The 23,329-nt window shown below is 40.9% G+C and overlaps 1 long non-coding RNA gene across 1 annotated transcript in view; it reads right to left on the bottom strand.

The window, feature by feature from the left end:
- Window positions 1-19,513, bottom strand: part of LOC117095654 — a 40,566-nt gene extending 21,053 nt beyond the window's left edge. The window contains exon 1 of the long non-coding RNA XR_004442124.1: window positions 19,380-19,513. This is a non-coding gene — a long non-coding RNA (uncharacterized LOC117095654). The remainder of the gene's footprint in view (window positions 1-19,379) is intronic.
- Window positions 19,514-23,329: the final 3,816 nt, after the last annotated feature.

Below are 23,329 nucleotides of genomic sequence, written 5' to 3'. Positions count from 1 at the left end.
CTACAACACGTTTTTTTTTTTTTTCCTTCGGAGTCCTTCCTTCAGTCTGTGATTACATATGCACTCCTTTGGGTGTTTTGTTTGAAATCAAGGTTGTTTTATCCACCTGACCGTATGTGCTGTGAGCTCAGGGACCACACCTGGTTGTTCTCAGCATGTCACCCAGCTGGACCTGCAAAGAGTGCCACATATGCAGTATCCATTGCCTAAACAAGTGACTCCCTCTAAAATTCACAACAAAGCTAACAGTTGTTGTGCCTGAGGACATACAGCAAGTCAGCCACAAACATCAGGTCTGGTATGAGAAAGCGACGCTCAAACTTCATGACTTTCTAAGTCCCCATGCCACCAACCCTTCTGGACAATAGCTGACTTCGATTTCTAAAGAACCATAAAAAGGTCTTTGGTTTGCAAAATCAAAATTTGTTCTGGGTGCTACTGTGCCCTCATAAATGAAATTTTGTCATTAAAGGAATGAACCTATTCGAAAACCATTTTTGGTGGAGTTTAGTGAAGCAAGTTTCTACTCTCTTCCCCCCACCCAAAAAAAATCACACCATCTGGTACAAATCAAGAGAAAACTCACCCTGCTAATGACATGTGCAAAGATGAATAATGAGGGCTCAAGGGTGGCAGAGAAACAGCGTTCTCTCTCTGATGTGAGTCAGGATTTTTAGAAAGTCTGAATGATTTGAGAAAACTTTTCCAGGAAAAAGTAACAACAGCTTTTCATTCTCAGTGTGTCGGTCAGTGCTTGAATTAAAGAAGAACACTAAAGAAAAAAAAACCCTCAAAACCAACAGAGATTCCAAACTGCTTTAACATAGATAGAACTAGAATATCTGATATTCAGAAAGCATCACAAAAGTTGGCCTCGCGGAGCCAAAGAGGGCTCAACCACAAAACAAACACTGTCAAGGAAAACAGAGTTTCCACCAAAAGCAGGAGCACGCAATTTTCTAGGACGAAAAAAAAAAAGCTTGTCACACAAAACCACAGGGTCCCCAAGGGCAGCGAGCCGAAAGCGGCATTCATGGACGGCTGCCACCAAGTGGCCACTGCGGGTATTACAGCTACTTAAAGTCCTGTTTTGGTTTTTGGTTTTTGGTTTTTTGAGACAGAGTTTCCCTCTTGTGGCCCAGGCTTGAGTGCAATGGCGCGCGACCACGGCTCACTACAACTTCCACCTCCCGGGTTCAAGCAATTCTCCTGCCCCAGCCTCCCGAGTAGCTAGGATTACAGGCACTTGCCAACAAGCCCAGCTAATTTTTTGTATTTTTAGTAAAGATAGGGTTTCACCATGTTGGCCAGGCTGGTCTCGAACTCCTGACCTCAGGTGATCCACCCGCCTCGGCCTCCCAAAGTGCCGGGATTACAGGCGTGAGCCACTGTGCCCAGCCAAAATGTTTTAATTACCAATATTCCCCCAGAGAAAACTATCTATGAAATTCTCAAATCTAGAGAGCATGTCTTGGGATTTTTCATTATTCAGCCTATCAAGTTAAATTTTCCCCTTTAAAATTGGATAGGGAGGCAAAATACAGCTAATAGTTGAACACATATGTCTCATAAAATGTAAATTTATTTTTGTTCCCCCACTGTCTCTTAAAATGTACTCAGACTGGTTCTTCCTCTGCTCCAGGATGAAAATGCAGGCACCCCAAGACTTTTCTGGATATGTGAAACATTGTCGCAAATTAGTAACTAAAATGATTGGTCCCATGTACAGGTCTGAGTTTCAATCTAGTGTTAAAAGACGAGTCCACACCAGCTTGGGTCAGAATCTAGGAGGCAGCTGGCATTGGAAAAGGAGGGGATATATTCTCTCTTCCTGGCTTATTATAGCATTTTACATTCTTTTTCCATTCCGCTAGCTTCTGTTTCTGACTCCTTTAAGACTGAGGGTCCAAGAGAGGGGAGGAGATGGAAAATTTCTAACTTAAAGAGTAGCCTCTTTCCTCGGTGTTTTTGTGGATTCTTGAGAGACTCTACCATCAGAAGTCTCTCCCCTGTATTTGTTCAGACTGCGGGCTGACTTGATCTCCTGATCTTGTGATCCGCCCGTCTCGGCCTCCCAAAGTGCTGGGATTACAGGCGTGAGCCACCGCACCTGGTCTGCTGCAGTATTCTTGGCATCAAGATGGTACTCCAAGATAAGAAGCAGAAGAGAAGATAAAGAGAAATTCTCAACTGGCTTTCTTTTCTTTCATCAGGGAAGAAACATTTCTCCCAAAGACTTCCATTTTCATTTCAATGGCTAGAACCTTGTGACATGGCACATGAGGGCGGGGCCCTCATGACGGGATTAGTGCCTTTATATGAAGACATTAAAAAGCTTGCTTACTCCTCTCCACACACATGCACCAAAGAAAGGCTGTATGCGGACACGATGAGAAGGCCACTGTCTTCAGCTGAAGAAAAGGGCCCTCTCCGGGACCTAATCATACTGGCATCTGATTCCAGACTCCCAGCCTCCAGAACCGTGAGAAAATATATTTTTATTATTCCGCCTATCAAGCAATATGCCCATTCTTTGGCATTTTGCTGGGGTAGCCCAAGCACATTAAGACACTGGATGAGCGTGTCTTTATTCTGACTGTAAGTATCGTGCACCCTCATTCCTCATTAGTCCCAGGAATGCATTGATACAGGCAGCTCCTCTGCTGAGATCTTTTTGCCTCTCCAGGTAGCCTTCTTGGACAAAGTCCCAAGAGAATTTCATGCCAGGCTTTGCTGACATAGCCCATAGTTGGACCATGAGAAACACCCCTGCATTCTTTGTCTTAAAACAAAGGGACAGAGGCAACTGCAATTTCTTTTTACTTCTGCCCTAAGACTGGCTGGCCAGCTTGCCTCTCATCTTTTTAATTTGCCCTGTAAAAGTCAGATAATCCACTGTGTGCCCACCAAAAATCCAGGAACATATAGAAAGTCCTCCCAGTAAACTCCTTAAAGCCCCATGTCATGATTAATTTCACGTGTCACCTCGGCTACACCACAGTACCCAGATATTTGGTCAAAACAGTCTAGATGTTGTTTTGAAAGTCATTTTCAGATGAGATTACCATTTAAATCAGTAGACTTTAAGAAAAGTAGATTAACCCTCCATAATATGGGTGGACCTTATCTAATTAGTAAAGGCAATAATAGAAAAAGACTGACCTCCTCGAGAGAAGGGAGAATTCTGCCAGCAGTCTGCCTTCAGACTCGAGCTGCAAAATCACCTCTTCCCTGGATCTTTGGCCTACCCTCTACCCTGAAGATTTTGGACTTGCCAACCTCTACAATTGTGTGAGCCAATGTCTCTTTCTCTCTCTCTCTCTGTGTGTGTGTGTGTGTGTGTGTGTATGTGTCTATATATCCTACTGGTTCTGTTTCTCTGGACAACCTTATTACAATCTCACTAGTGACTTGAGGAAAGGGAGGAAGCATCCCCATGTTTATTCCCAACCAACAATCATCCCCAAAGATTCTCTTCCAAACTCTTCTCTAGGAATCTTCTTAAGACATCTCTCACTAGGCTCCAGGTGAGGGGAAACACCCCCACCACTTCCCCTGGCTGAGAGTGAGACTTCAAGTCAACTCTCTCCAAAGGAGGATTTCTCCGCACACTCTCCTCCCAGGCCCTCTGTAACTACCATGGAGGTGAGAGTTCTAAGTGTCCCCTCCTGGGTCCTGGCCCCGATCCTCTACATTGTGGTGTGGCACCAGGACAGCGTCCGTCCTTCCCATGTCTTCCTCACTGAGTGGACTCTGATCACTGTTCAGGGTGGCAGTGTGCCTAGTCCCAGAGAACAATGTTTGGTGTCAGAGTGCTGAAGTCATTCTGCAGAAGCAGAAGGGACATCACCCAGAATTTGGTCCTGATGTTGAGACTGCTGACACCATACACACACCTAGGGGTGTGACATTGTTCACTATTCACAAAAGGAGGCTTTCTGGGGGGAATAGGGTAGGCTCCAGGAAGGTGTGAAAATGGTTTGAGAGAGCTGGAAAAGGAGACTGGTGTGGGGTTTTGTGGCAGATGGGGCTGGCGTGAGGGCTCCCGCTCACGGACAGAGGGAGCAGGGAGGTTTAGAGGATGTCAGCAATTGAACATCAAAAATGGATCAGAGTCTTTATTAAACACAGCCCGGGGCAAGGGCTTGTGTGCTACTATTTTGTTGGGGTGTATAGCTCCAAAAAGCAGGAATGAGGTCACAGATTAAGCAGGGAAGGTTGGAGAAGAAATGCAGAAAATACAGAAGATGGGTGGAGCTGGCTACTGCATATGGAGATACCCTCTCAACCACTGCTCCCAGGACAGTCCTGCCACAGACAGAAGGCGAAGCTATCTATGAGTTTCAATCTTCTGTTAGTCAAAGTCTACCCCACGGGTTGACCTCCTCCCCCAAACTTCTAGATTGTACACAGGGGGCCCCAAGTGAGGGTCTGGTTACATCTCTTACCCTAGTGGCATCAGGGAAGTCCCAGGACATGAGATGGGAAGCAGAGTGTGTTCGGGAAATGCTTTCAAGCTGTGTCTAGGACAACACAATGGGACGGGGCAGCCACTGTGGCAAGTCCCTGGGCAAGTAGCAACTGTGGCAGCCGCACAAGGGACCCAGCTGACACAGGCAGGAGCAGTGAAAGATGCTCTGGCCAACACACTGGCAGGGGTAGAGATCTAGAGGGATGTACATACAGCGTGCAGGGCAACTGGTTAGGCTGGTCACGGTTATCTTGTTGTGTTCCTTCAAATGCTCCTTTTCCAGGCTCTTTTGTAGTTTGCAGGAAGGGATTGCCATGTCACAAGGTTCTAGCCATTGAAATGAAAATGGAAGTCTTTGGGAGAAATGTTTCTTCCCTGATGAAAGAAAAGAAAGCCAGTTGAGAATTTCTCTTTATCTTCTCTTCTGCTTCTTATCTTGGAGTACCATCTTGATGCCAAGAATACTGCAGCAGGCCAGGTGCGGTGGCTCACGCCTGTAATCCCAGCACTCTGGGAGGCCGAGACGGGCGGATCACAAGGTCAGGAGATCAAGACCATCCTGGCTAACACGGTGAAACCCCGTCTCTACTAAAAACACAAAAAATTAGCTGGGCATGGTGGCAGGCGCCTGTAGTCCCAGCTACTCAGGAGGCTGAGGCAGGAGAATGGTGTGAACCCGGGAGGCGGAGCTTGCAGTGAGCCAAGATGGCACCACTGCACTCCAGCCTGGGCAACAGAGTGAGACTCTGTCTCAAAAAAAAAAAAAAAAAAGAATACTGCAGGAGTTCAGCAGGCATCCTGCAACAATTAAGTAGGTCTAAAAGCCTGCAGACTGAGGATGATGAACTATAAGGATGAACACAGTCCCTGTCCTTACTGACATGACTGAGCGGCTACCCTCCACCTGGAAGCAGCTATGTCTGGATTCATTGTTATGGAAGATAAGGACATACTTTTATTCATCAGATTTTCAGTTGCAGGGGAATATAATTTCACACGCATTAGAAAGGACAATCAATGGTGTGAATGCAACAAAAATAAGCCCCCAGGTACCTCTAAGCCCCATTTTGCATGAAGCTAAACACAAGAGAGACACACACAGGCCCCATTGTATGGTGGTACACCTGGCCACTCTTCTTGGCAACCCCCATTCTGCCTTGACTCCTGGGGGAAAGACAGAGTAAATAACTCAGTAAATATTTTACCTTCAAATAACCTTGAATGCAGATGTTTCTACCTGACAGAAAAGAGGTGCTATGTCATCATTTTCATCTCATAATATATTTGCTGGTATTTAGATGCTGGAAAGAAGGAGAGGGTGTAGCAAAATGCTGAATAATAACACTAATAATAATAATGAGGAAAACACTACTAGCTCATGAGTTGCACAAAATGCAAAAGTTAAAAAAAAAAAAAAAAGTACTTAGGAGCTTATTTTTATCCTCACACTGGATCATGGGTGATCTGGGGTTTTGCCAGAGTTGAGGATTTGTATATTGACAGTTCCTGACTTTTACGTATTGTACTTTCTCTTAACCTTCACTTTCATGCACTCTGTATTGATCTCCCTAAATCTGCTTTTATGTGACAGGTAGGGACTCTCCTGCCTCTATTGCTCAGGGATAAAGTAGCATTGTGCCTGCCCACCGACAGGTCAGTTCTACCAACACCACCACCTCGATCAAAACACCAACTTTGTCACAGCATCTCGAATACTATTTTAATGCATAATTTATATTATGAGTTAAATGGGGAACATAAAACAAGAGTTCTAACACTAAAGACAAAAAGCACAGGCCACCCCAATTCGAAGTATGATGAAATAAAGATGAGATTCACTTTACATGAAGAAAGCAGAATGTATTTAACCTCAAACTGCCTCTTATTGGATACAAACTAGTTAACAGCATCTTTCATTTTATATGAAAACAATTAAATAATATGTACAAGACACAAGAAATATATTGAGATTAAAAGGCTAGAAGAATGTGATTTTATAATATATCTTAGTAGATTGGCAAATGAACCACATCATCCTCCTACTCATAATTTATAAATCTATTATTCTGTCTTTATTCATAGATCTTAAACATAGTTGTAAAAATACTTTGTACTTAAGTAGGAGATGCTTATACTATACATTGTGCTCATCAAAACCTTTGATAAAAGAATAATATACCATCTCATTACCTTCACCCAAATATTCACAGTTAAATTTGGTTCTACTCAGATATATGCTGCATTTAGAAACCACACCACAAGAGAAAGACAGCGTCTTTCAACCACTTCTTCCTGCTTCCCTAATAAAGAGAACTTCTACGTGTACAGAAAGAGGAGATCTGCTCGCCATGAGTGACTAAGGGGCCCCTAGTGAGTCAGTGTCTGGCCTTAGCTGTGTTTTCCTTCTAACAATCCCCCAGGAGAATTATGCACAGAGACCAACCTCTGATTGATTATGCACCAGTGATCAGGTCATTAGCACACTATCTCTGTTATTTACTAATAAATGTCCTCAGCCTTGCACACCACCATAAATTCAGCTCATTAGGGGGACTCTCGGAGCACCCACTTGTGCCTTCCTCATCCTAGAGACGGGTCATTTATCCACAGGCTGCCTGCATTTTGCCTTCTGCCTCCAAATACTCTCTTTTCTCACAAGGGTCAAAATGGCTTTCATTTTTGTACAAAGTCTACGTCCCATATACTCCCTCTTCTGAATGACTTTGAACTTGAAATATGTTTGTTTGCTTGTTTAACTTAAGCCCCTTCAGTCCATTTACTTCTTTACTGATCTCTTCCCTGCACCAATTACTCACCCTCCTTTTAGTAGCAGCCATTAATATTCTCTGTTAATGGTCTCTTTCCAAAACCGAGTCTCTCAGAAATTTCCTTCACCAAGACTCTCCTTTGAAAATATCTACTCCCAAAGTTCTACACTCATCTCTTTGAGCAGCCTCTTTCCTAAATATGTGTAATAATAAATTTAGCCCTGGCTAAGAAACTTGAAGAAGTGATCAAGGATCATTTTGAAGAAAATGATAAACAATGAACAAAAGGCAACCTTAGTCTGAAGAGTTGAATAAAAGGCTCAGGCTGGGTTCAGTGGCTCATGCCCATAATCCCAGCACTTTGGGAGGCTGAGGCAGGTGGATCACCTGAGGTCAGGAGTTTGAGACCAGCCTGGCCAACATGGTGAAACCTCGTCTCTACTAAAAGTACAAAAATTAGCGGGGCATGGTGGTGCACGCCTGTAATCCCAGCTACTCAGGAGGCTGAGGCAGGAGAATCACTTGAACCTGGGAGGCGGAGGTTGCAGTGAGCTGAGATCACGCCATTGAACTCCAGCCTGGGCCAAAAGAGCAAAACTCCACTCAAAAAATAAAATAAAATAAAATAAAAGTAAAAGGTTCAAATATAAACTCAAGAGTTTATGAAGAATTGTAACCAATTATTTATCTTTTTCCTTACAGCTTGAAAAAGAAGAAAAAAAAAAGACAAGAGGCATTTCAGTTTTGTACTTTGTGAGAAAAAAAAAATCCTGACAGAAACTGTTGTTAGATATTCAAATCAGTTACCAAAGGAGACTGTGAAGCCCATGCCCTTGAGTGGGTGAAATTACAAGATGAATTCTCATTGCCGGGCAGGAAGCAAGGGATAATGTCAATGACCTCTGTAAGTCTCATTCTATCCAACACTATTATGCCCAAGTGGTATACAAATTGTGGTTGTTGTCTTTGTTTTAAGAATCAAAATGTGTGACACAAAAGCAATTGAATGCAAATGTAACTGCCTTCAGGAAAATATATCTGTTGACAAAGTACTGTAAGAAAATCACGGCTTGGCATGGTGGCTCACGCCCATAATCCCAGCACTTTCAGAGGCTGAGGTGGACAGATCACGAGGTCAGGAGATCAAGACCCTCCTGGCTAACATGGTGAAACCCCATATCCGCTAAAAAAAAAAAATACAAAAAATTAGCTGGGTGTGGTGGCATGCACGTGTAGTCCCAGTTAATGGGGAGGCTAAGGCAGAAGAATTGCTTGAACCCGGGAGGCAGAGGTTGCAGTGAGCTGAGATTGTGCCACTGCACTCCAGTCTGGGCAACAGAGCGAGACTCTGTCTCAAAAAAAGAAAAAAAAAAAAAAAGAAGAAGAAAGAAAATCACATAATCCTCTTTGCATGTCACTTATGATTTCTGTTTGAGATTAATTCCAGCTGTACATGCATTAGGGATGGTATGCTTTATTTAAGGAAGTGATAAAAAAAATAGTCATTTCTTATTTCATTAGTGTAAAAGAATCAGCTAAACATTTTAATGTATGTGATTTCAATGACTTAGAAGCAAATTAATAAAATATTCCCTTGTCAGCCACTAGGAAATACATTCTACCTTGTTAGAGATATATTTATTTAACCTAGTGAAATTCAGAACTGCTTATAATCAAAAAGCAATTTTGGATTAAGGAATAATCCTGTGTTAACATGCAGAAATGGTAGAGAAAAAAATCACAGAATAAGTTGTGAGTGAAAACTTAAGGAATAGAGATTGAAGAAATGAGAACTTGCCACATTGCAGGCAATCCTTCTATTAATGATACCCTATGTTCCAAAGGCTCATTTTGAAACCATGTGTTCAGAATTTAGAGCACATATTCCTGCATAATCATACACTCTACAGGTTGGAAAGAGCCTCAAAGATCATTTAGGTCATTGCTCTGGGATTTAATCACCTATTACATCATCCCTACCATGTAAATAATGTTATTAAAAAGGCAATTAAGACTCCAGATTACCCTTTAAAATTGTTTTCACAGCCAGGCGCAGTGGCTCACACCTGTAACCTCAGCACTTTGGGAGGCCCAGGCGGGTAGATCACCTGAGGTCAGGAGTTCAAGGCCAGCCTGGCCAACACGGTGAAACCCCGCCTCTACTAAAAATACAAAATTAGCCAGGCATGGTGGCAGGTGCCTGTAATCCGAGCTACCTGGGAGGCTTAGGCAAGAGAATTGCTTGAACCCAGGAGGGAGAGGCTGCAGTGGGCCAAGACCATGCCATTGCACTCCAGCCTGGGCAACGAGAAGGAAACTCCATCTCAAAAAAAAAAAAAAAATTTTTGTTTTTCTATCACAAAGATCTAGCATGTACTAAACACATAGTATGATAGCATTTTCCCACTCTATATCATAATATTTGTATGAAAAAATAGGATCAGATTATAGTAGCAATTTGGGGTGGCAGATACACAGACACATCTGAAGCCCAAACTCCATGCAGAAGCATGATTTATCTCTACCCCACGTGCAAGCACCAAAGGGCTGAGGAAAGGAGCGAGGGGAGAGCTGTGAGTAGGATCAGGACCTGTGTTGTAGGGTAGGAGAGAAATGAACAAGGGGCTAGGAAAGAGGTGAGAGAGAGACTGGAGATAACACAAGGGCAATGAGATTTGTAACTTCCGCATCTCCCTTGACTGGCTTTACTTGCCTTCCAACTCAGTGCTACCCTCAGAAGGCCAGCCTCCACTCTCATGGATCCTCCTCTCTTCACACAATGTGGAAGCTCTGAGAATTCTATTCAGTCAAGCATTAAGTCACTCATCTACTTGTTCACTTTTGAAACACTTCTATTTTGCACTCAATCACTTTACAGTTGTTGGTGTTGACCAGTGACCAAGAGTCCTTGGAGCACAGATGCCTTGTATTATGCATTTCTAAATACCCAAACCCCGCTTGTGTTTGGCTCACAAAGCATGTTAAAATGCTTTTGTAGAATAGGAGTTTAGGGTGCCGTGGCTCACGCCTGTAATCCCAGCACTTTGGGAGGCCAAAGTGGGTGGATCACCTGAAGACAGGAGTTCAAGAGCAGCCCAGCCAACATGGTGAAATCCCATCTCTACTAAAAATACAAAAACTTAGCTGGGTGTGGTGGCAGGTGCCTATAATCCCAGCTATCTGGGAGATTGAGGCAGGAGAATTGCTTGAAACCAGGAGGTGGAAGTTGCAGTGAGCCGAGATTGCACCACTGCACTCCAGGCTTGGCAACAAGATCAAAACTCTGTCAAAAAAATAAAAGGAGTTTATTAAATAAAAGGAAAAGAAAGGGAGTTGAAGGAGGAAAAACAGCAGAGGTCCCTTAGCATAAATAGCAGAGTAGATTCTTTCTGCTCCCGAATCTCCTTACCACTTGGCAACCGTCAGCAAGAGCTGGGCCCTGAGAAATGGAGCAGCAAAGAAACCAGCAGCAGTAGAGAAATGAGAAGTGACAACTAAGGGACTATTTCTTTTCTTTTACCTCCCCCTTCTACTTTTCTGCCACTTCACCCACCCTCAGAGATGCCTCCTCTAGTCAAGACTGAGTTGTCTGAATAGGGGAAATCTGGTACCATGAGGATACAGTTTCATAAAGCAAGACGTCTAAACAGTTAAAGAGAAAGGTAGCAGGAGAGAAATTCCCAGTAGGTTTAAGAACAGCCTAGTCCTTATGTAGCACAGATGACCAGCGCTCACTAAATATCCAGGTTTCCCAACCCCATGCATTGGAGCAGTGGTGTCATGTGACTGACTCTTCCCCATGAAATACAAATGGAAGTAATATGCCAGTTCCAATTTGAGGAAGGTCTGAGTGGGTATGCCTTCTCCAAGACTGTTTTTTCCTCTGCTACATTGACCTTGGAGACCATTTGCTCTAAGTGGCATGACTACAAATCAAAGAAAGCTGTTAGACACAAGGAGGCCTCATATGAGAAGAAAACAAGCATTTTTTGGGGCAAAATCAGTGTATTTCAGAGATGTATTTGTTACCACAACATAGCATAGCATAACCTAACTGATTCACCTTATTTCACCCATCTGAGACAGTCACAAACAGTAAAAGGAAGGTTGCTTAGTTGTGTATACAGGCCAAGAACCGCCTAACTACTCATTAGCATCTCATTCATCATTTTTAATTCAAAGTTTGAAACCATCTCCAAGCCATCACTTCCATTTCTACCTATCACTGAATTAGAAGATGTAATATTTTCAAAGAATTGACTAAAGAGCCTGGGAGAGGTAGCTCACACCTTGGTCTCCTGGCACTTTAGGAGGCCAAGGCAAGAGGATCACTTGAGCTTGGGAGTTCAAGACCACGCTGGGCAACACAGTGAGACCTCATCTCTACAAACAATTTCTCAAATTAGCTGGATGTGGTGGTGCATGCCTGTAGTCCCAGCTACTCAGGAGGCTGAGGTGGGAGGATCTCTTGAGCCTGGAAGGTCAAGGCTACAGTGAGCTGTGACTGTGCCACTGCACTCCAATCTGAATGAGAGAGCAAGACCCTGTCTCAAAAAAGAAGAAGAAGAAAGAGAATTAACTAAAGTATATTCAAATAAACACATTCCTCTAGGTACTCTGAAATCTACCTCTGAATGAAGTTTTATCGGCAGAGCTACGTTTATCACATTGGTCACTGTAGACTCATTCTGAGCTTGGCATGAGGCCATTAGATCAAGAGATGCCACCCTCTAGTGTTAGACCCTGTATAATCTCCTCCCCTTGAGCGTAGCTGGGATCTGCAGCTTGCTTCCAATCAATAGGATATGACAACAGTAATAGGATATTACTCCTTGATTAGTGTATAATCAAGGAGTAATTGATGTTGTGTGGCAAATGTGAGGAGATGACAGTTTCAGGATTATGTTACATAATATAAAGACAGACATGTGAGATTCACTGTAGTGCCAGGGTATAAACACTGGAGAATGCTACTCATTCTATTGCACAGCATCATCTTTGTGAAAATCCTCTGAATAACTTTCCTCCTTATCTCAATGTTAGTAATAGTAGATCTTCTCCTGTAAGACAGAAGATTATTAGGACTCATCTCATCAGGTTGTTGCAAGGACTAAATTAATTCATTTAAAAAGCTTTAAATGATGCCCAGAACAGAGTAGGCACCACATATATTTTTGCCATGACCAGGAATTTTTTTAAATCTTAATTGAACTATAAATTGTGCTCATGCTCAATATGTTTTCTAACTGATAAGAGCCAAAACCTGAGCCTTCTCACAGCAAGTCTGTCAAATGTCTCCAACTTTGTTTGGTGCCCCATTTCTTTCTCACCTTCTCCAGTGTACTTAATTTGACTGCATTTCATATATTCCTGGAAGCTGATCTAAATTATCTCCAGAGCCACATAGGCTAAAAATAAATAAAAATTCACAAACTAATCCCTAAATTCTTTACTTACCTTTTAGTAACACTTGGGGAGGGGAAGTGAAACATCAATGAAAGCATGGACGTAAAAGTAGAATTTTCTCCACTACAGTCTTCTCTTGCTTTCCTACTGTTATTAAAGATGTAAATCTTAACAACTTTGCCTGGAAGGACAGATAAGCTCCGGCTAGCCTCAATACCCTAAGTCTAACTTTGACACCTCAGTCAAAAATTTACAAAGGGAGCATCCCTTTCTGCTAACTTGTCTCTGAAACACTCAGGCTAAGGATTAAAAGCCCATTCTGTTCATGGGCCAGAGACATGGAAGGCCACTTTAGGTGAAAGCTGTAACTCTAGTGGCCATTTTCCAAACAAATACTTAGGCCAGCACTGGGATAATGTGTTTATAGAAACAGAATATTTAAAATATAAATTTGGTTGAAAAATTGGACTTCATGATCGTTGTGGCTAAAGGACTTAAAACATTGGCCCTGAGCTCAGAGCCAATTTGGTTCTGTTCTGTTCAATAAATATTTGGTGTCTTTATTTCCTGGGCATTGTGTGAGGCTCTGAGGACCCAAAGACAAATAAGTTATGGACCAAACCCTCGAAGACTCTAAGTGGGTAATAAGATACACTTAAATAATTATTCTGTATGACTGAACACTCCTCATTATCTTCATAGCATTTATTCAAATAGTAACTATAAATTAGTTTGCTTACATGTTTACTTTCTACCTCCTTTACTAGGCCATTTGTTCATGGTGGGGAAGGACCATGGCTATTTTGTGACTGTGAGCTCAGCACTAGTATAGAAGCCCATCATATGGTAGACACCCAATAAATGTTTTCTAACTGAGAATGGATGCATATATAAAATTTATAGAAAGCAATAGTTTTCATGTTATGCAAACACCAAAGTGTAGAAGATGTAATGGACAAGAGTCATTTATAATGGCAAAATCAATAAATCTATAAAGCACGAAATACCAAAGAATAAACTAATAAGAAATATGCAGCCAGGCGTGGTGGCTCACACCTGTAATCTCAGCACTTTGGGAGGCCAAGGCGGGCTGATCATCTGAGGTCAAGAGTTCAAGACCAGCCAGGCCAACATGGTGAAACCCCGTCTCTACTAAAATTACAAAAATTAGCTAGACATGGTGGTATGTGCCTGTAATCCCAGCTATTCAGGAGGCTGAGGCAGGAGAATCACTTGAGCCTGGGAAGTGGAGGTTGCAGTGAGCCAAGATCACACCACTGCACTCCAGCCTGGGTGACAGAGTGAGACTCCATCTCAAAAAAATAAAAATAAATATGCAAAAACAATATGATGAAAGAAATAGTAGTATATTTCTTAAAAACAAAGATACCAAGTTTGTAAATGCACCAAAACTTAATATGGTAAAGATGCCAATTCTTTCTAAGATAATTCATAAATTTAACAATCCTAATAAGAATACTGAAAAAGAAATTTTGTTCTAGAATTAGATAAGCTAATTATAAAGGTTATGTGGAAAATAAACTAGTAATAATAACCAGGAAATCTCCAGAATAGAAGATTCTGGAGAAGATTCTTAGAAGCCAATGAATACATAACAAAACTTTAATAATTAAAACAATATGGTATTGAGACATATGTAAATATACTAAAGAAGAGAAGATAAATTCCAGAAATAGATTCTACTTTATATGGGAATTTAGTGTATGATAAAGGTGATACTCATTCTGTGGTGGTAAAGATGAACTTTAATATACAATGTTGGAACAACCAAAAAGCCTTCTCAAAAATGACATTGTTAGATTCATATATCATACCATATTCAAATAAATATTCCTAATGGGATTTAGGATTTAGAGGTAAAAAAATTATAACATAGTTTAATTTCTTTATATACCTAGCATAGGAAAGACCTTTACAGCTATGACTCAAAAATGAGAAGTCAAAAGAAAAGATTGGTAAGTTCATAAACTTTGAATTCAAAAACATCAAGAGTGCAAAATGGAAGAAAATATTTGCAATTCATGTCACATAGAAATGTAGAAGAAAAGTAAACATTTGATGGAAATATAAACAAAGAATATGAACAGACAGTTCACTAAGAAAAAAACACAGATGGTAATTAAATATATGAAAATACTCATAATAAAAAGAAAGGATTTTTATTTTCTCACAATGATGGGAAGAATCTTATGATAGGTAGCCCCCTAATCTCCACCCCCGGTGTTAGGGCCTGTACAATCCCCTCCCCTTGGGTGTGGCCAGGACCTGTGATTTGCTTCTAATCAATAGAATGTGACAACAGTGATGTGGTGTTACCCCCTGGACTAGATTTTGTTGTTTGGCAAATGTGCCAGGATGACACTCCCATGATTAGGTTACATAGTATAAGACTCCACCACTTAACAGACCATAGCAAGGGACTCTTCTGCTAGCCTTGTGGAAGCCAGCTGCTGTGATGTAAACTGTCTATGGGGAGGTTCATGTGGCCAGGAACTGCAGACAGCCTCTAATTGCCGAGGGCCTCAGTCCTACAACCATAAGGAACCGACTTTTGCCAACAATCACATGAATTTGGAAGAGGACTCTTAACCTCAGATGAGACCACAGTCACAGCCCACATTTTGATTGCAGCTCCTGAGACCCTAAGCAGAGGATGCAGCTAAATCATGCTTGGGACACTCACAGAAACTGTGAGATACTAAATGTGTGTTGCTTTAAACTACTGAGTTTATGATGATTTGTTATTCAGCAATAGAAAACTATGACACTTGTCAATCATATTGACAAAAATACAAAACATATAACATTGTGTTCCTGAGTATGCCCATGGGCTCCCTCATATGAAATGGCTCAATGCTTATGGAGGAAAATCTGGCAATGTCTAGCACAGTGACAGTAACATTTGCCCTTTGGCCCAGCAATCCCACTTCTGGAAAATCTACCTATGCTTTCATACGTATGAAATAATGCATTACAAAAGTTTTCATTAAAGCATTGTTTATAATAACAAATAATGAAAACAATTCAGTGATTCAACAATTGACAATTGGTTACATTATCTAGGACCATGTATGCGATGGAATACTATGTAACCATAAAAAAGGAATGGGCGAGATCTTTACATAATGATATGGAAAAATATCTAGGATATATTACTAAATGGAAAAAAGTAAAGTTCATAACAATATATGTAGTGTACTGCCTTTGTATAATGAAAATGTACGTATTTGCATAAAGAAACAATAGAAGTTAAAAAAAAATTTTTAAATGGTTACCTGTAGGGAAAAGAAAGAAAAAAAACGGATAGGAATTAGACTTCTCCATGGATACCCCATATAAACGTCTTACCTACTAAAAATTAATGTTCTAAGTTGTTAAATGGATGGATGTAAGAAAGCACTGTGTCATAATGAGCATACTCAAGATGTGGAGATGACACAGAGAAGGAGGGGGTGAGAGAGGGAAGTCAGCTAACACGTTTTCACAGGCAGGGACACTCAGTGGGACTCTGAAAGATGATCAAGAGTTACCATGGGCCAGGCGCAGTGGCTCACACCTGTAATCCCAGCACTTTGGGAGGCCAAGGTGAGCGAATCATGAGGTAAGGAGTTCCAGAACAGCCTGGCCAACATGGTGAAACCCCATCTCTACTAAAAATACAAAAATTCGGTGGGTGTGGTGGCACACGCCTATAGTCTCAGCTAGTCAGGAGGCTGAAGCAAAAGAATCGCTTGAACCCAGAGGTTGCTGTGAGCTGAGATCGCACCATTGCACTCCAGCCTGGGCAACAGAGCAAGACTCCATCTCAAAAACAAACAAAAAAAGAGCTACTATGGATGAACAATCCTCAAAAGGACATCACAGATCATGAGAACTGCAAGTTCAAAAATACAGTGGGGTAAAACAGATAGTATATCCAGGGAATAAGGGACTCCAGTCTTATTAAATGTTATGGGGGTGCCAGAGAGTCATGTAGTGAGAGAGGAAGCCAAAGACCAGATCAAGGGGTCCTTGGAAGCTCTCCTAAGAGATTTGGACTTTATGCTGTGCATAATGTTTATGTCTTAAATGGATCATTCTAGAAGTGATTTGGAGGATATATCAGAGGGTATCTGTATTTATGTCTTATGGTATCTGTCATAGCAAATTCCCATGAACTTGGTGGCTTAAAACAACAGAAATTTATTTTCTCACAGTTCTGGAAGCCAAAGATCTGAGACAAAAGTCTGAAATCAAGGTGCCAGCAGGGCCGCATAGGGAAGAATCCATCCTCTGTCTCTTCCAGCTTCTGGAAGTTGCCAGTTTTGGCTCATGGCCGCATCATGCCAATCTCTGCCCTTATCTCCATCTCACCTTTTCTTTTATGCATGTCTTTTCCTCTTCTGTTTCCTACAGGGACACTTGTCATTGAATTTAGGGCCCACTCAAGTAATTCAGGATGATCTCATCTCAGCATTCTGATCTTAATTATATGTGCAAAAAATCTTTTCCAAATAAGGTCACATTCACACCTTCCAAGGATTAGAATGTGGACATATCTTTTGTGTGTGTGTGCGGTGGGGAAGAAGTGGTCATGGTCAATGCTAAAGACAAAAACTCTATTTGGAAGGTAGTTGCAATTGACCAGGTAAGAGATGTTCATCAAGTATTCAAATTTTCTGATTAAAAACTTCCCAGGGCAGAAATCCTACAAGCCACTCACATTTTTCAGAAATCCACCACATATTTTCCTTATAATTTAAGCCCATCTTTCTTGCCTTGATTTTTATTCAAGCAATTGAATGTATATTTGCTGCAGCACCCCCCCCCATTTCTTCTAAGTCATTTCTTATATTCATATCATAACCACTGTGTGGCATTTTATGCTATAAGAATAATTCTGGACTTTCTAACCTGAAATGACAGAAGTCCTCAGGGAGATTCCCTCCCCGAAAATGACACTTATCTAGAGGCAGACAGAGTGTTCTACACAGGATATTTTCCAGCAAGAAAGCCCGAGGCACATAGCATTAAATGTTCTGGTGAAGTCTGTGGCGCACCAGACCAATCATCATAAAATCCAGATACAAGAATTTCTAGAGTAAGTGGTAGCATATCAAAATCGGATGCAGAAGACCAAGGAAGGGATCAAATCTTTAAACTTCACATCAGAGTCAAGAGTGGTTTCATATGAAAGTGAAAGACAAGCAAATCTAATCGCCCATCCCCTTCGCCTCCAAACCAGTCACTATCTGGCTGTTTTTGGTTAGCAATTAAGCAGCCAAGAGTTATTATCCAGATCATGTTCTGCTTGCATTTCTAAACCTAGCTAAACTGTAGTTATTGACTTTTAATCAAACTAACCAATGCTGCTAGTGACCCCTTGCTTTCTAATCAGTTGGAGTGGTCATTTTCTTTTTTTTCTTTTTTCTTTTTTTTTTTTTTGAGACGGAGTCTTGCTCTGTTGCCCAGGCTACAGTGCAGTGGTATGATCCCGGCTCACCCCAGACTCCGCCTGCCCGGGTTCCAGCGATTCTTCTGCCTCAGCCTCCCGAGTGGCTGGGATTACAGGCGCCCACCACCGCGCCCGGCTAATTTTTGTATTTTTTAGTAGAGATGGGGTTTCACCATCTTGGCCAGGCTGGTCTCGAACTCCTGACCTCATGAACCACCCTCCTCGGCCTCCCAAAGTGCTGGGATTACAGGCATGAGCCACCGCGCCCGGCCGGAGTGGTCATTTTCTAACATTAAAGCTCTGACGCTAAGCCAGTCCTGTCCAAAAGAACTTTCCACGATGACAACAATGCTGCACATACAACATTGTATAATCATCTGCACTCTCCAATATGATGTCCACTAGCCACATGTGGCTACTGACCACTTGAACTGTGGCTGGTGTGAGGGAGAAACCAGTTTTTAAATTATTTATCATTTTCATTAATTTAAAGAGCCAAATGGAGTTCACGGCTACCATATTGGACAGCACAACTCTAAGACGGGTCCTGGCCCATCTTCCTATTTGGACAGACTGAAGTTCCATGTTGGAATCACTTTAGTCTTGGTCTGTTGTCATATTTACTTCCTGCTCCTAAGGAAGAATCTAGTAAGCCTACTGGGACTTATGGCCATCGATTATATTTCAAAGGAATAAGGTAGATGCTTTTTTTCTCTTTGATATTAGTTTGAGCTGTTATGAAATAAGACCTATGATACTGCCTAGATAATTTCAAAAAAATGTTTCTAACTGTAGGATGCCCTGCTAGCCACAGATCACTTAGCTGTTTTCTGGATAGACTCACTCTTTTTTTCCCCCTGGCTTCTCTTTCTAGACAAATTAACAAAGGCTTCTTTAGCTCCTGGATTTACTTTCTATGATGTGGCTGAAACATGTACGTTTACATACACTATTATTTAAGCCTGAAACTGCAAAAGTTTCTTAGATTGTTTTCAAGTTCCTAACTACCAACTTCTGGATGGAGTGAAGTTGATTACTCATTGAGGGGGTGAATATAAAGTATTTAGGACTAGATAATACACTGTCTTTCAAGGAACTCCTACAGATGTGCCTAGGAAGACGAATCATTGTTTCTGTGAGTGATTTTATCACGTCTATACACTAAGCATTGAAAGAAAGCTGAAGCTTTCAGTAAGCAGACCAGGCTGTCACGAAAGCCTTCACTGTGTGAACCCAGATTCTCCGTTCCCCAAAATGGGAGAACATTTGAACAACTCACCTGTCCCTTTATTCACAGTGTTAAAAAGAAACATTCCGCTCCATGAAGTGCTGAAGAAACAGAGACGGTTGGTTCAATGAGACTACGGGATGCGGAGAGCGTCATAAAACTTACTACCAGATTATATGATGGTAAGTCCTACAATAGAGATAACATAAGAACAAACCAGATCAAATTTATAAATAATATATTAAAAATAGAGATAGCAAAAGAATAAATGAGAGGAAATCTACAAAGCACTTCCCATAGAAAACAGTTTCAAAACTATGTGATATTATTACATAACATTACTGTTTTGATAAGTTAACTGAAATCCCAGCAACTCAAGAGGCCAAGGTGGGAGGATTGCTTAAGGCCAGGAGTTCAAGGCCAGCCTGGACAACATAGCAAGACCTTGTCTCTACAAGAAAAAATTTTTTTAATTATCTGGGCATGGTGGCATGCACCTGAAGACCTAGCTACTCAGGAGGCTGAGGCAGAAGGATGGCCTGAGCCCGGGAGTTCAAGGTTACAGTGAGCTGTGACTACGCCACTGCACCCCAGCCTGAGTTACAGAGCAAGACTCTGTCATTTGTTGTTGTTTTCTCTCTCTTCTTAGATAAAAATTCTGTTTGTGACACAAACAGCCATTAGAGAGAAATGATTAGCTATTATACTTCTCAGTGGTGGTTAGCAATGGGCTATAATTATTCCTGTCTATTAGGAGCCATTAGCCATTAATTCTAGGTATTAGAATTTTGAGAGCAGCTTGAGCAGATTGATTCCTGGGTTTACATTTAAAATAGATGTGAGAGAGAGAGAGAGAGATGATAGACAGGTATGTATTTTTGAAATATAAACTATTAAGTTATCATCATGATTACTGAATGGCTTTGAAATCCATTGGAATCCATTGTTCCAGAACTGTGTTTTATCTCTGTCTTCACCTACGCAAGTTTTCATTAAAATAGAATCTCAGATTTGAGGAACTTTAGCCACTGTCAAGAAGAAGAGCAGGAGCCCAGGATAGGAAGACATAACCTTAACCCTGTCTTTGCTGAGTGAACTTAAGCAATAGATTTAACCTTTTTATGGCTTAGCATCCTCATCTGTAAAATGAGAAAAATGGTATCTACTTCATTAGGATGTTGTAAAGATTAAATGAGTTCATTATTGTTAAGCACTTAACTGTCGTCATCATCATCATCATCATCCCACAGATGTAGACAGCAATGTCCAGGTAGGTGATGTGATTTATCCAAATCATAAAACTAGCATTAAGCACACAGAAGAACCCAAATCTCTTGACAACTAGCCCTGAGTTCCTTCCGCTGTGCCATGCTGCCCATATTGTTCTATACTGTGCCATACTTTCTGGTGCATAAAGTCCTTATCAGGTACATAACTTATGAAGGAAAGAACTCAGAAAGGAGAAGGCCTAATGATGCCATTTCTAGAGGTCTCAGGCAAGGCCATATAGGCCAAAGTGGCTGCTGAAACCAGTCACTTCATTGTCACTATTAAAGTCCTTGTACCCAGTGTATCTCCCCATTTGCTGCTATTCCTAAAATTTCCCTTATATAAGGAACAAGTTTTCATTGCATAATAATAAATGTATAAATCATATTGCTTTAATTATTAATAACTATATACTGGCTTATATTTATAGTACTCATATCAACACCTTACTCTTAATAAATGAAAATATAATGTAAAATATATGAATATATAATATTTGTGTAATACATAAGAACATAAGATCATGAGCCATGAAAGAGGGATTGTTGAGGTGAGGAGTGAAACGGTGCACAGTGGATGCTTTGGGTATCAAAATCAAACTTAATTTTCCTCACAATTTTTCAGGAGCCAGTAGGAACATTTCCTGGGATGTCACAGCAAGGAATGGAGTACAGCTCCACCAGGAGCCATTAAATATGGGATTATTGATGGACAGTTCACGTGAAAGGCAAGAACTGTTTGTCTCCTTCTGCGAAACACCAAGGCCATTCCAGACCCAAGTCAAACTCAGTCTATAGCCATGAAAAAAATGGTCCCCATGGGGCCCCTGCAGGAGAGACAACAAAACATTTTGATGTTACATCTCCTCCAGATCCCTGTGGGCTTTCAGAAAAAAAAAAAAAAAAGGCCCTTGTACAGATATGTTTTATAATCCAGATTTTTACATAGCATGAAAGGGGACGAAAACAGGAGCCATTCACAAACTGTCCATCTATTCCTGTATTCTGCAGGAACAATACTTGGCTTCCACATGAACTGCTTTCAACATAATTCCTCTTTATATTAGAAGTCAAAAGTATAAAGGCTATCTTGACTATATAAGCTTCACGAAAATCTATATATTTAACTTCAGAATGGCTTTTCTTTTATCCCCATGTAACGTTTGAAAATCATGTTGATGCATTTTATAAAGAATTACACTGGCTCAAAAGTACAGCAACAAAAACAATTCAAACATAAAATCTCATGTTTAAGTTCTTAGCTTTAAATATGCATCAGCCGAATGTGAGCTGTTATTTTCTCTACATGGGTTTTAAGTACTACACAAAGCATTGGCCGATCACTGTTACAGAAAAGTGGACTTGGTTATTGCCACACTGTCTCTGTCACATCAAAGCTATCTCTCCTTTGCAAGAACCAGTCTTTTTCTGCACTGCACATTTTCCCCTGCCACTACATGGAGCGCTGTGAAGCACTGATCAATTAGGGAATTCGTCTTAATGAGAGAGGTTGATTTTGTCATGTATGCATTACCTTGCTCTTTTCTTGACCACATTCTCCTCTGGGAATCAGAATGCTAAGTTGTTATTGGGAGTCTGTAACTGGCTTGAAATTACTCCGAGAAGTTCAGCCCTGCCAAACTGCTTCATGGCAAATTATTGCTTACCACCTAGTCTCTGATACATATATACCAGAGGGTACGCACACATGCATGTGTAGGATGGCAACTTGCTTTACTTTAAATTTATTCCTTTCTTCTCACCTTTCTCACATGCCATCAAATTGCCCATTTCCTAGATGGAATACATTTTTCTAGATGAAAAGAAAAAACTCACTAATGAAATGAGTACTAACTCATTTGCCTCACTGGTCGAAGGAGCCAGTTAATATATGAGAAACATCAGTTAGCTTAAAGAAACGTGGAGTGCAGATAAAGACTAAAGAACCACGGAGTCAACCAAGTAAAGTGCCAACTCAAAAGGATAGCAAAGAACTAGACATCTAGTATGTGTTCAATAGATGGCTAAGGGTGTGCTTTCTGATACTGTAATTTACTCAGGAGCAATCTGAATTTTCTAAGAGGATATTTGTAATAAATTCCTAGTGGTAGACTGTAAGCTATTATGGAAGAGAGTAAGAGGTTTCTTTGTTTTTATTTTTGTACCCATTAAATTGCATCATGTAGTTGATCATTTAACTTTGTCTAAATCCAAGTTTGACCTGTTTGTCTATGTTCCACATAATTGAAAAAAGTATTGAGATTAAATGAGATAGATTCTCAGATGTGCTTCCTGACTTATGTTGGTCCGGTAGATGCTGGAATGGAGAGTGAAAGTCTTCAACGTTCTTTGTCATTCTATCGAACCCAACAGGATGGAGACAGGAAGGAATGCTCAGTTTGCAATCAGTCACAATCTCATCAGGAAGACTCGCCCCCAACTGGTTCATTAAAGGCAAATAGACTTCTTCCGAAGCCTTAGTTTTCCTTTCCATTATCAATCGGGGAAGAATAAATGAGATTTAAAAAGTAAACCAAAAAGGAAGAACTTAATAAATCAGCCAAAAAATAATAGGATCTTTGGGAGAAAATAGTTTTTTCAAAGACGTTCAGAAAGAGTATAAAATAAATATCTGAGTATAGAGATCTAAGTATATATACACACTGACATTAACATGTATGTTTCAGCAAACATCAATATTTGTTATGCCTCTGGAAACTATTGGCTGGTGGG

This window comes from Trachypithecus francoisi, unplaced genomic scaffold (genome assembly GCF_009764315.1).
Source record: "Trachypithecus francoisi isolate TF-2019V2 unplaced genomic scaffold, Tfra_2.0 Lachesis_group14, whole genome shotgun sequence".
Classification (NCBI taxonomy): Eukaryota; Metazoa; Chordata; class Mammalia; order Primates; family Cercopithecidae; genus Trachypithecus; species Trachypithecus francoisi.
Note: the sequence above shows the minus strand (reverse complement) of the source record. Positions and strands in the feature narration are given on the sequence as shown.